Genomic DNA, 10,000 nt, shown 5'->3' on the forward strand with positions numbered 1-10,000 from the left:
CACACTGCAGATGTCCACCGCGCTTCGCACCGGGCCCGGGAGGACCCACTTTGGCCGCACGGCGCCGCGCGCTGGGTGCGCCGGCACGCAGATGCGCCGCCTGCCGCGTCCGTCAGCCGGCGCGCCTGCCACTGGGCGCCCCCACCAGCCGGCTGCCGCGCGTGCGCCCACGCAGCGCGCGGCCAGCACGCCGGGCGCCCCCCCCTCACCGGCCGGGGACGGTCCCACCCAGCCACCGCCGCGTATCGCTTCATACCCACATGCCCACTCACGTTCGTGGGTATGACGGGTGTCGCTGAAGCAACCGGTTAATACCTGTACCGATCGTCGATATCAACGATTCACCTCCAGCGCGAACAACCGCGCAACAACGGATTTCCAGTTCATTTGCGTAACTTGGGCAGCAAACGTAGACATCCATCTACATTTGCGACTTCTACGAGTCTTGCATGCCTGGATGTTGTGTGTCACGACGCACTCCATCAGCATACATACACGCTGCGACGTGTGCACGAAAGAACACGTGGAAGGTGGCCAGCGTACGTATACGAATGCCATTGCACAGCTGCGAAGCGCATTCAACACGCGAACTCCTGACCGACGAGCTAGAGGTGACAGGAGGGGAGGGGGGGGCGGGGGCGATATACGTCCTATTGCAGTACACAATACAGTGGATAGCGGGACCATGTGGAAAGTAAGCAACACTCGCAAGATGTGAGGGTACGCACCGTAAAATGAATCAATACGCAGAACACCACAGTGTGCGCGAAGTGAACTATGTTGAGATGGTTGCAATTAGGCAACGCTACACGAATTCCTAGAGTCATATAACTAACAATTACAGGGCAGGTTAGGGCGCAACGTAGGTTAGGTTAGGGCGCAACGTAGGTTAGGTTAGGGCGCAACGTAGGTTAGGTTAGGGCGCAACGTGGGTTAGGTTAAGGCGCAACTTGGGTTAGGTTAAGGCGCAACTTGGGTTAGGTTAAGGCGCAACTTGGGTTAGGTTAAGGCGCAACTTGGGTTAGGTTAAGGCGCAACTTGGGTTAGGTTAAGGCGCAACTTGGGTTAGGTTAGGGCGCAACTTGGGTTAGGTTAGGGCGCAACTTGGGTTAGGTTAGGGCGCAACTTGGGTTAGGTTAGGGCGCAACTTGGGTTAGGTTAGGGCGCAACTTGGGTTAGGTTAGGGCGCAACTTGGGTTAGGTTAGGGCGCAACTTGGGTTAGGTTAGGGCGCAACTTGGGTTAGGTTAGGGCGCAACTTGGGTTAGGTTAAGGCGCAACTTGGGTTAGGTTAAGGCGCAACTTGGGTTAGGTTAAGGCGCAACTTGGGTTAGGTTAAGGCGCAACTTGGGTTAGGTTAAGGCGCAACTTGGGTTAGGTTAAGGCGCAACTTGGGTTAGGTTAAGGCGCAACTTGGGTTAGGTTAAGGCGCAACTTGGGTTAGGTTAGGGCGCAACTTGGGTTAGGTTAGGGCGCAACTTGGGTTAGGTTAGGGCGCAACTTGGGTTAGGTTAGGGCGCAACTTGGGTTAGGTTAGGGCGCAACTTGGGTTAGGTTAGGGCGCAACTTGGGTTAGGTTAGGGCGCAACTTGGGTTAGGTTAGGGCGCAACTTGGGTTAGGTTAAGGCGCAACATAGGTTAGGTTAAGGCGCAACATAGGTTAGGTTAAGGCGCAACATAGGTTAGGTTAAGGCGCAACATAGGTTAGGTTAAGGCGCAACATAGGTTAGGTTAAGGCGCAACATAGGTTAGGTTAAGGCGCAACATAGGTTAGGTTAAGGCGCAACATAGGTTAGGTTAAGGCGCAACATAGGTTAGGTTATGGCGCAACATAGGTTAGGTTATGGCGCAACATAGGTTAGGTTAAGGCGCAACATAGGTTAGGTTAAGGCGCAACATAGGTTAGGTTAAGGCGCAACATAGGTTAGGTTAAGGCGCAACATAGGTTAGGTTAAGGCGCAACATAGGTTAGGTTAAGGTGCAACATAGGTTAGGTTAAGGTGCAACATAGGTTAGGTTAAGGTGCAACATAGGTTAGGTTAAGGTGCAACATAGGTTAGGTTAAGGTGCAACATAGGTTAGGTTAAGGTGCAACATAGGTTAGGTTAAGGGATGGTGTATGAGGGGGGAGGGGACGAGGTTCGTTCATAGTGATGATGGTAAGTGGACGCCTGAGGCACCCTGAGATGTGTCACGTCAGGATGCACCTTTGGCTCAGGGGAGGTGGTGCGCCGGTTCCGTGGGTGTGGCAAGGGAGTGGCAGACCTGTGTCTTTCATTCCTGCCATTGCCTATATGCTGTGAGACAAGGCAGTGTGGTGGTGTTGGTTGCACCCCTGTGTAGGACATGTGTGGGTGTTTGTGGCTTATCTGAGTAATGATGGTTGTTGGAAGAGTGAGATATTCTGTTTTTGGGGTGGACCTCCTGGTTTTGTTATCATAGTGTGAATTGTGTAATGTGGCGGAGAGGATGCACTGGATGTTGTTCCATGCTGGTGCTTAGATATTTTGTCTGTGTCTGTTACAGGCAGAGAGTAGTGTGTGATAGAGTGTCTGGGTGACGTGTAGTTCGCATGTGTGCACAGACTGTCAGCATGTATAGGGACTGTTGTATGTCGTATGCCATCTATATTCCGATGGCTCTGCATCTATTAGTAATCAGCGCCATGTATCAGTTTAATCTGGTTGCGGTCACGCGGTGTTCTATCTCTGTACAGTAGTAGAGGTGCGACTGCACTACGTAGCTACCCCTCGCGGCAGCTTTCCCCGGTGTATGGCATATGATTATCGGCAATCAGTCGATTAGTGACAACTGGTCGTGTGACAACGTCACATGTCTGCGGGTGGGATACGCTACACCCTGCCTGTGGGTCAGGGCTCAGGAACGCTCTCCTGACGCTGAGCGCTCGGACCGTCATTACCCGTCTGAGTAATATATTGCGGAGCGCTTTTAGCCATTGCCCAGAGTCTTTGCGACTGCGAGTGCAACGCCCATGGGGATCGACATGGTTGGGGCGCTTTCTAGCTGATCGCTCGGCATCGGAATCCGTACTGAGCAACGCAATCGCGCACAGACTTGGAGCATGTGTAGGGACAAGTTTTTTTTTTTTTTTTTTTTTTTTTTTTTTTTTTTTTTTTTTTTTTTTTTTTTTTTTTCCAAGTTTATGACCTATCCATAACCCACTTTCTAACACTTTTGAGTGGGCGTATTACGACTAACTATCACTGCTATTAGCACTACAGAAGTGGTTTATTAGTATCTGCATACTTTCTATTTATTAAGCAGATTTGCTTTTGTTAATTATCGGCCTCTTAGCCTCTCTGGAATCCTGCCAGAGAGTTGCCCGTCCCTAGCCACGTGGAGGCGGGCCGCTACTACTAGAGAAACCACTCCATTTATGCTACTCTTTTATTCCCCCCCGCCACCATGCTGATCTAACTACAACTACTATCTACTCTAAGTCATGATTTAAACAAATGTAGTATTTACATATTTACAATTGCGCATTAGATCTGAAGCGCATTTTACTCCCTCCCAAGGTAGGCTCGCTGGGCCTCCCTTGAGATTTTATTAACCAATTTTGCGAAATTGCTGAACAATTCGCTTTCTGTCAATATTTCATTGATATTTCTTGTCCGTAGAAGCTGCCTCTCCCCTGAGACAACCTGTTCATATATTGGGCACTCGAACACTACGTGTTCTGGCGATCCTTCGTGGGCACCACAGTCACACTCCGGTGTTGGCCTTTTTCCTATTTTGTGCAGGTACGTGGGGTAGGGACCGTGTCCTGTGAGGAAGTGAACTAAGCCCTGCGAGGGCTTCATTATCTTGTTATTTAGTCTTCCCCTCACTGTGGGTATAAACCCGTAGACTCTACGGCCCGTACTGGACCCATCCCATTCGTCCTGCCATATGTCAAGCACTTTTTTGCGGATGGCTTTGACGCTTACTAGAGGAATGCCCATTATGTTTTGTACTCTGTCGATGTTCTGTTTGCGCAGCCAATAGAAGGCTGCGTGCTGCCTTATTATCAGGTCTAGTGGACATAGACCCATAATTACTAACAGTGCATCTGTTGGGCTTGTGTTGAATGCACCGATGCATCTCAACAGAACGTTCCTCTGTATTCGCCTAACAGCAGCGGCAGGCCGAACCAGAGCTAACCTGTGGGCCCACACACTGGATGCGTGCCCTACTATTGGTGCCAATATACTGTTATGGTAAATATTTATTGCCTTTGACGGCAAATGGAACCTTCTTTGTCCAATTGATATTATCTTATTGAACAAAGCTAAGGACTTTGTCGTTATTTGCTCAATATGCGGAATGAAACTCCAATTCTCATCTAAATATACCCCAAGATAACGGGCATATCTCTGTCGTGACACTGCTTGGCCATTAATTCTGACTGTTGGTTCCCTGTTTAACTTGCCTTTCAAGAGCATATATAGCGATTTTTGTGGTGCGATAGACATTTTAGTCTTCTTACACCAGTTGGTTAACAGTTCAATAGCCAATCGTGATCGGTCTTCGATCACATTGCGAGTGTCACCTTCTACCAGAATTGCGAGATCATCCGCATAAGCAACGACTCCCAGAACTGCAGTCTCTCCTTGCAGGACGTTCAACAAAGGTTCCATGTTAATATCCCAGAAAATGGGACCACACACCGATCCCTGGGGACAACCACGGGATACTCTTTTAGATACGACGGCTCCAGGAGCCGTTATCTTTGCAGTCCTTCCATCACAGTAGGCCTCCAGACAGCCATACAGCAGCTGCGGGCACCCAATCTCTCTTAGGCGAGAGAAGAGTGCCGGCCACCACAGGCTGTCGAAGGCCCCTGAGATGTCTATCATAATGCCCAGAACATATTTCGATGTCGCAGAGTGAGCAATCCGGCAAACCTCATTGATCGCATCCTGAGTGGAGCGACCCTTTCGGAATCCGAACTGCCTATCACTCATACCATGCAGAGTTCGATGACTCTGGAGACGGTCAGCGAGCAACTTCTCAAATGCTTTGCCCATTACATCCAGCAGACAGATAGGCCGATAGGATTTCGGCACCGTTGGATCTTTATCAGGGCCTTTCCTGATAATTACTACTTCTGCAGATTTCCACTTTAGTGGATAATAGCCCCTTTGTAAACAGATGTTGTAAATACGACTTAATGCTGGGGCGACCAAGTGTGCGAGTCCCTGTAAGATCTCCACAGGGATCCCGTCAGGACCCGGCGCCTTCTTCCTTGCAAAGGTGTATATGGTTGCCTCTACCTCCTCTACTGAGAAGGGGCACACGTTTGTATCGTTAAGATACGGAGTCGAGAGCGCCTGACGAATTACCCGCTGCTCTTGCGAGTCCTCGTCCTCGATATCATCTGGCAGTAATGTGTCCAACAGCAGTCTTGCTGTTTCTTCCCAGTTCTTGGTCGTGTCACCATTCCCAGCACGTAGCGTGGACAACATCATGGGCGATCTAATTTTTTCCCGAACGATTTTGTAGGGAACTCCCCAAGGGTCTGTTCCCAGCTGATCGTTCACAAACCTTTCCCAGGATTGGCGCCTTGTAGTGTCTAACAGATCCTTGTATCTCTGCTTCAGACGACGATAAATACGCAGGTGGTATTGTCGTTCGTCGTGGGCAAAGCTCCTTTGATAGTTGCTTCGCGCCCTTCTGACTGACCGTTTGAGCACAGTCAATTCAGGGGTCCATGGGGTGGACTCCCTGTAGATGTATCTCGCTATTCGAGGTACAGCCAGTGTGATAGCCGATTGCACGGAGCTTACCAGCTCCTCCACAGCTTCATCAATATTACCTATATCCTCCCCAAACTCAGGAGGACTGAACACCTGCACGAGTCGGTCCCAATCTGTCCGAGCATAGTTGAACCGTTCCACCCACTCGCCTGGCACATCTGTGATGGTCGTCACTATTTCAAATGTTATACAGTTATGATCACTGACAGTCAGGTGTTCTCTAACTTGCCAGTTATGGACGTGGGGTGCTGCCCTCTCGCTTGCTAGTGTGACATCAATATTTGATGTTGCACCCGCCCTCCCTGAGTAGGTCGGGGGGTATCCAGGCAAGTTTATTACATGCATGTGTGTTTGCATTATCAAATCAACAAGCTCCGCACCCCTACCGTCCTGTACATCACTGTGCCAGAGTGGGGACTTAGCATTAGCATCAAGAGCTACAATTATAGCCTGCCCGGCTAAAACTCTTAGGATCCAATTCAGCTGATCAAGATAAATCTTGATGTCATGTCTGAATTGGCAGTAGACGTTTACAACGTACATACTGTAAGACAGCAGATTGAGTTGTACAACCGTAATATGCTCGGTACAGAATTGACTTAATACCGTAGTTTTTATAGTTTTGTTCAATATTATAATTGCACTCATTGGGTTCCCACCCGAGGAAACCACTTGTGCTGTAGCAGGAAAGCCAGGGACTCGACCCGCACAGGAGTTCGGTTCTTGTATCATAATAACATCTATTTGTTCTTGTTCCGCTAGTTTCCTTAGCTCATGCGCAACCATCTGGCTGCGCATGGCATTTACTTGCACCATTTTAAACATCCCCGTAATCTGTTCTTTGTATAAGTCTATCCAAGAACATCTTGTGGGTTGGACAATCTTTAAGTCCACCACACTTGCGGCCACGTTTCTTGCATGGCACACATGTTACTGCTTTGTCCTTATTAGGACAATCTTTCCTAATATGTCCTGACAGGCCACAGTGGGCACATACGACATTCGGTTCCGTACAATACTTATTTGTGTGGTTTATGTCCTGGCATTTTGTGCAACGTGGCACTGCCAGGTAATCCTTAATATTCAGTGCTGAATAGCCGACGTACAACCGGCCAGCGCGCGTTAATGCTTTCCATAAGTTCGGTGAAACCTCCACAACATGATGTACAGTCAGCTTTCCACGAGGCCCTACTTTAAAACGTAGCTTGAACTCTTCATCAAACTCATTTCTTGTCATTAACGCATCAAAATTTTGCGTATATACCGCGTCAACCAGGCTGTCTGCTGACATAAATGTAGGTACATCATACACACACATAAGTGGACGACGCTTGCGTGGAGGTTCACACCTAACTTTCTCACTGAGTTGTTTATTGCCTAATATCTTTTGGCTGTCTTCTTGCGAGGCCGTCTCGACTATCAGCACATTCTTTGAGGTACGGACACTGTTGATCCTGATTTTATCTTTCTTTGGATCAACACACTTTTCGAAAGCTGACTTAGCAGCTTTAATGTCTTCACCAGGTTTAGGTTTTATAAAGACCGTAGGCGTTACCTTTTTTATGTTCTCTTGAATTGTCTCTTTGGCTGTCGGTGCCTTGGCTACTGGGGCTCTGGCAACCGCAGCATACGTCCGAGTAGGCTGACTTCTAATCCTTTTATTTTCTTTTTCTAATTCCGATACTCTCCCCTCTAACTGGGAGTGAACAATTGCCCAATTTGCAACGAAGTCTCTTATCTGGTGTATGGCAACGTTGCTAATCTTTCCATTTTTAACACTCGAGTCCAGCAATTTCAAAAATCTCGAGTGTCGCTCAGCGACCGTCATATTCGTCTCGATTTCCGTTTCGGAAGCATCAAGCACATTACCACTCTCTTGATTTTCAGCCATTATCGTATTCAAAGAGAGTGAAAGATGGAGGCCCGTCTCTTGCCCCGGACCGGCCTCTCTGGCATGGGGGAGGCTACATGCAGCTCGCTCACCGGTCCCGCCCCTTGACCAAGAGCCGCTAATAATTGAGCTGCCAGGTTTAGCACGCCGTGGGTACAGCGCACTAGTCCTCTTCAACAGCCACACCACCACAGTTTTCACCCGCTCCCTTATCGGCGAATGCCACCCGCATTCCGGGAGAGCGGATTCACTCTCCGTCCTTCGCCACTTACTAGTCCAGGTTCCCACCAAAGGCCAAGGACCCGGTCCTACTCAGGTGCCGGGCCGGTCCCCCAGACGTTCGGAGGTCTGGACCCATCTAACCTAACCGGGGACATGTCACCACGCCCCGGCTTGGCGGAGCATGTCCTGAAGTCCAAGACAAGGCGAATGGCCTTCGCCGACTTGGGGCAGGATCCCACCATGGCAAATGCAGCCATCAGAACCAGTGTACAAGTTCTTCAGCACACTGTCGCACCTCCTGTGGCAGCTCCCGGTGACTTCCGCGTCGTGATGGCCGTTGCCGGCCTCCCCTTCGCAGTTGTCCGCCAAGGAATCCTCCGAGCGAGGTCGAGTCGTCGTCCGCGTTGCATCCTCTGAAACTCAGGAGACGCTTCACAGTCGAACACCCTTCACCGCTCGTGGACATCGGCCTGCTTCCGCATAAGTCCCCTGTGGAGAGAGATTCAGCTTCAGCAGGAACGATGACCGCCATTACTCCCCACTGTGCTTTGCGCGCCAACCGCCTGCACCGACCACAGCCAACATTGCGTATGGCCGGACGGCGCGGCTAAGCCGCCCGGACGCGGCCGGCCGAACCGGGCGCAGCAGGGCCAGCGCCCGCCGCCAGCGTAGCAGCGAGAGCGGACCGCCAGTCAGAGACCAACCGCCCACCCCGCGCCAGCCGGCAGCTCCCGCGCAGCCCAGCCGCACCCGACCCAGCACAGCGCAGCCGGCACAGCAGCGCGCCTGCGCGCAGCCCGGCCGGCGGACGAGCTCCGCCGCTACCCCGGCCAACCGCACTGCCGCCCGACAGTTGCCGAGCGGAGCACGTGCGAGGCCGGCGCCGCAGCAGGGACTCACCACCAGCGAGCCGCACGGGACGCGCCACCGTGCGCACAAAGCAGCTGCCGCGCGCCGACAGCTGTCGACACGCGTCGCTGCAAGCGCACATCCTACGTACGAGCTTGGATACTAGACTTACGAGTCCGACACCTACAAGCGCTCGCAGTAGGTGGAGGCGCACGCTCGGCGTGACAGGCCCGAGTTTGGTCCGTCTGCCCCTGCACGTGTACCTCCATGTGGGAAGATAAACTCCCGTGGCACTTGTGTCTTGGAGCGATGCGTCCCACGTCCGATAAGTCGAGCGCAGTAACACTTCGCTCCTGACGGTGAGGATTGTATTCCGTAGCGCACACAGGCAGAGACGGAAACACGTCCTCGCAGAGAGACACTATACAAGTCAGACTTGTGCCCGACATGTTTGCAACCTCTGCAGGTGACATACGCAACATGGCTAGTGCATTGCGAAATGTCCTTACGCGAAAGCGGCGCCCGCCACACCCCGGCCGGAGCCGGGGCGCAGCAAGCGCCGCTAACGCAAAAGCGGCACCCGCCGCACCCCGGCCAGAGCCGAAGCACAACAGGCGCCGCCAAAGCAAAAGCGGCGCTCGCCGCACCCCGGCCGGAGCCAGAGCACAGCAAGCGCCGCCAAAGCAAAAGCGGCGCCCGCCGCACACCGGCCGTGGCCGAAGCGCAGCAAGCGCCGCAGAAGCGAGCAAGTGCCATTCGCCGATGAGCAAGGATACTAGACACAAGTGTCCGATACCTTAGCGCCCACGGCGAGCAGAGTGCGAGACTCAGCTTGGAGAGACCGGTTGCCCAGTCCCTCTGCATCTACGTCTGCACCCCGCACGGGAGTCGCCCTTCTCTCATTGGTTTCACCGGTTGCCCGGCTACTCACATCTTACACCACGGGAAGGTTGAGAGATCGGACATTTAGCCGCCCGTCTTCTGCCAGTATAGGTGGACTCCACCACTGGTTAGACAGCATAACGGCCTTCGTAAGACAGCGGGAATTTCGCATCTTGGATAAAACTCTTCATGAAACGGACGATATAGGGGTGGTTTGCAACTTACGACTGCGAGAAGAGTCCGCCGTTCATCCGCTGGAGTTGCGAGGTGGGCTGTTGGGGTGGAGCACGTACGGGTGCGGGTGGAGTGATTGTCGGTCGACCACTTTCTGCGGCGCAGGCACTGGCGTCGGGGCTCCTGGGGTGGTCAGAGGATGCAGTCTTGGTGCGTGGGGTCGA

Source organism: Schistocerca nitens, unplaced genomic scaffold (assembly GCF_023898315.1).
Source record: "Schistocerca nitens isolate TAMUIC-IGC-003100 unplaced genomic scaffold, iqSchNite1.1 HiC_scaffold_370, whole genome shotgun sequence".
NCBI classification, from domain to species: domain Eukaryota; kingdom Metazoa; phylum Arthropoda; class Insecta; order Orthoptera; family Acrididae; genus Schistocerca; species Schistocerca nitens.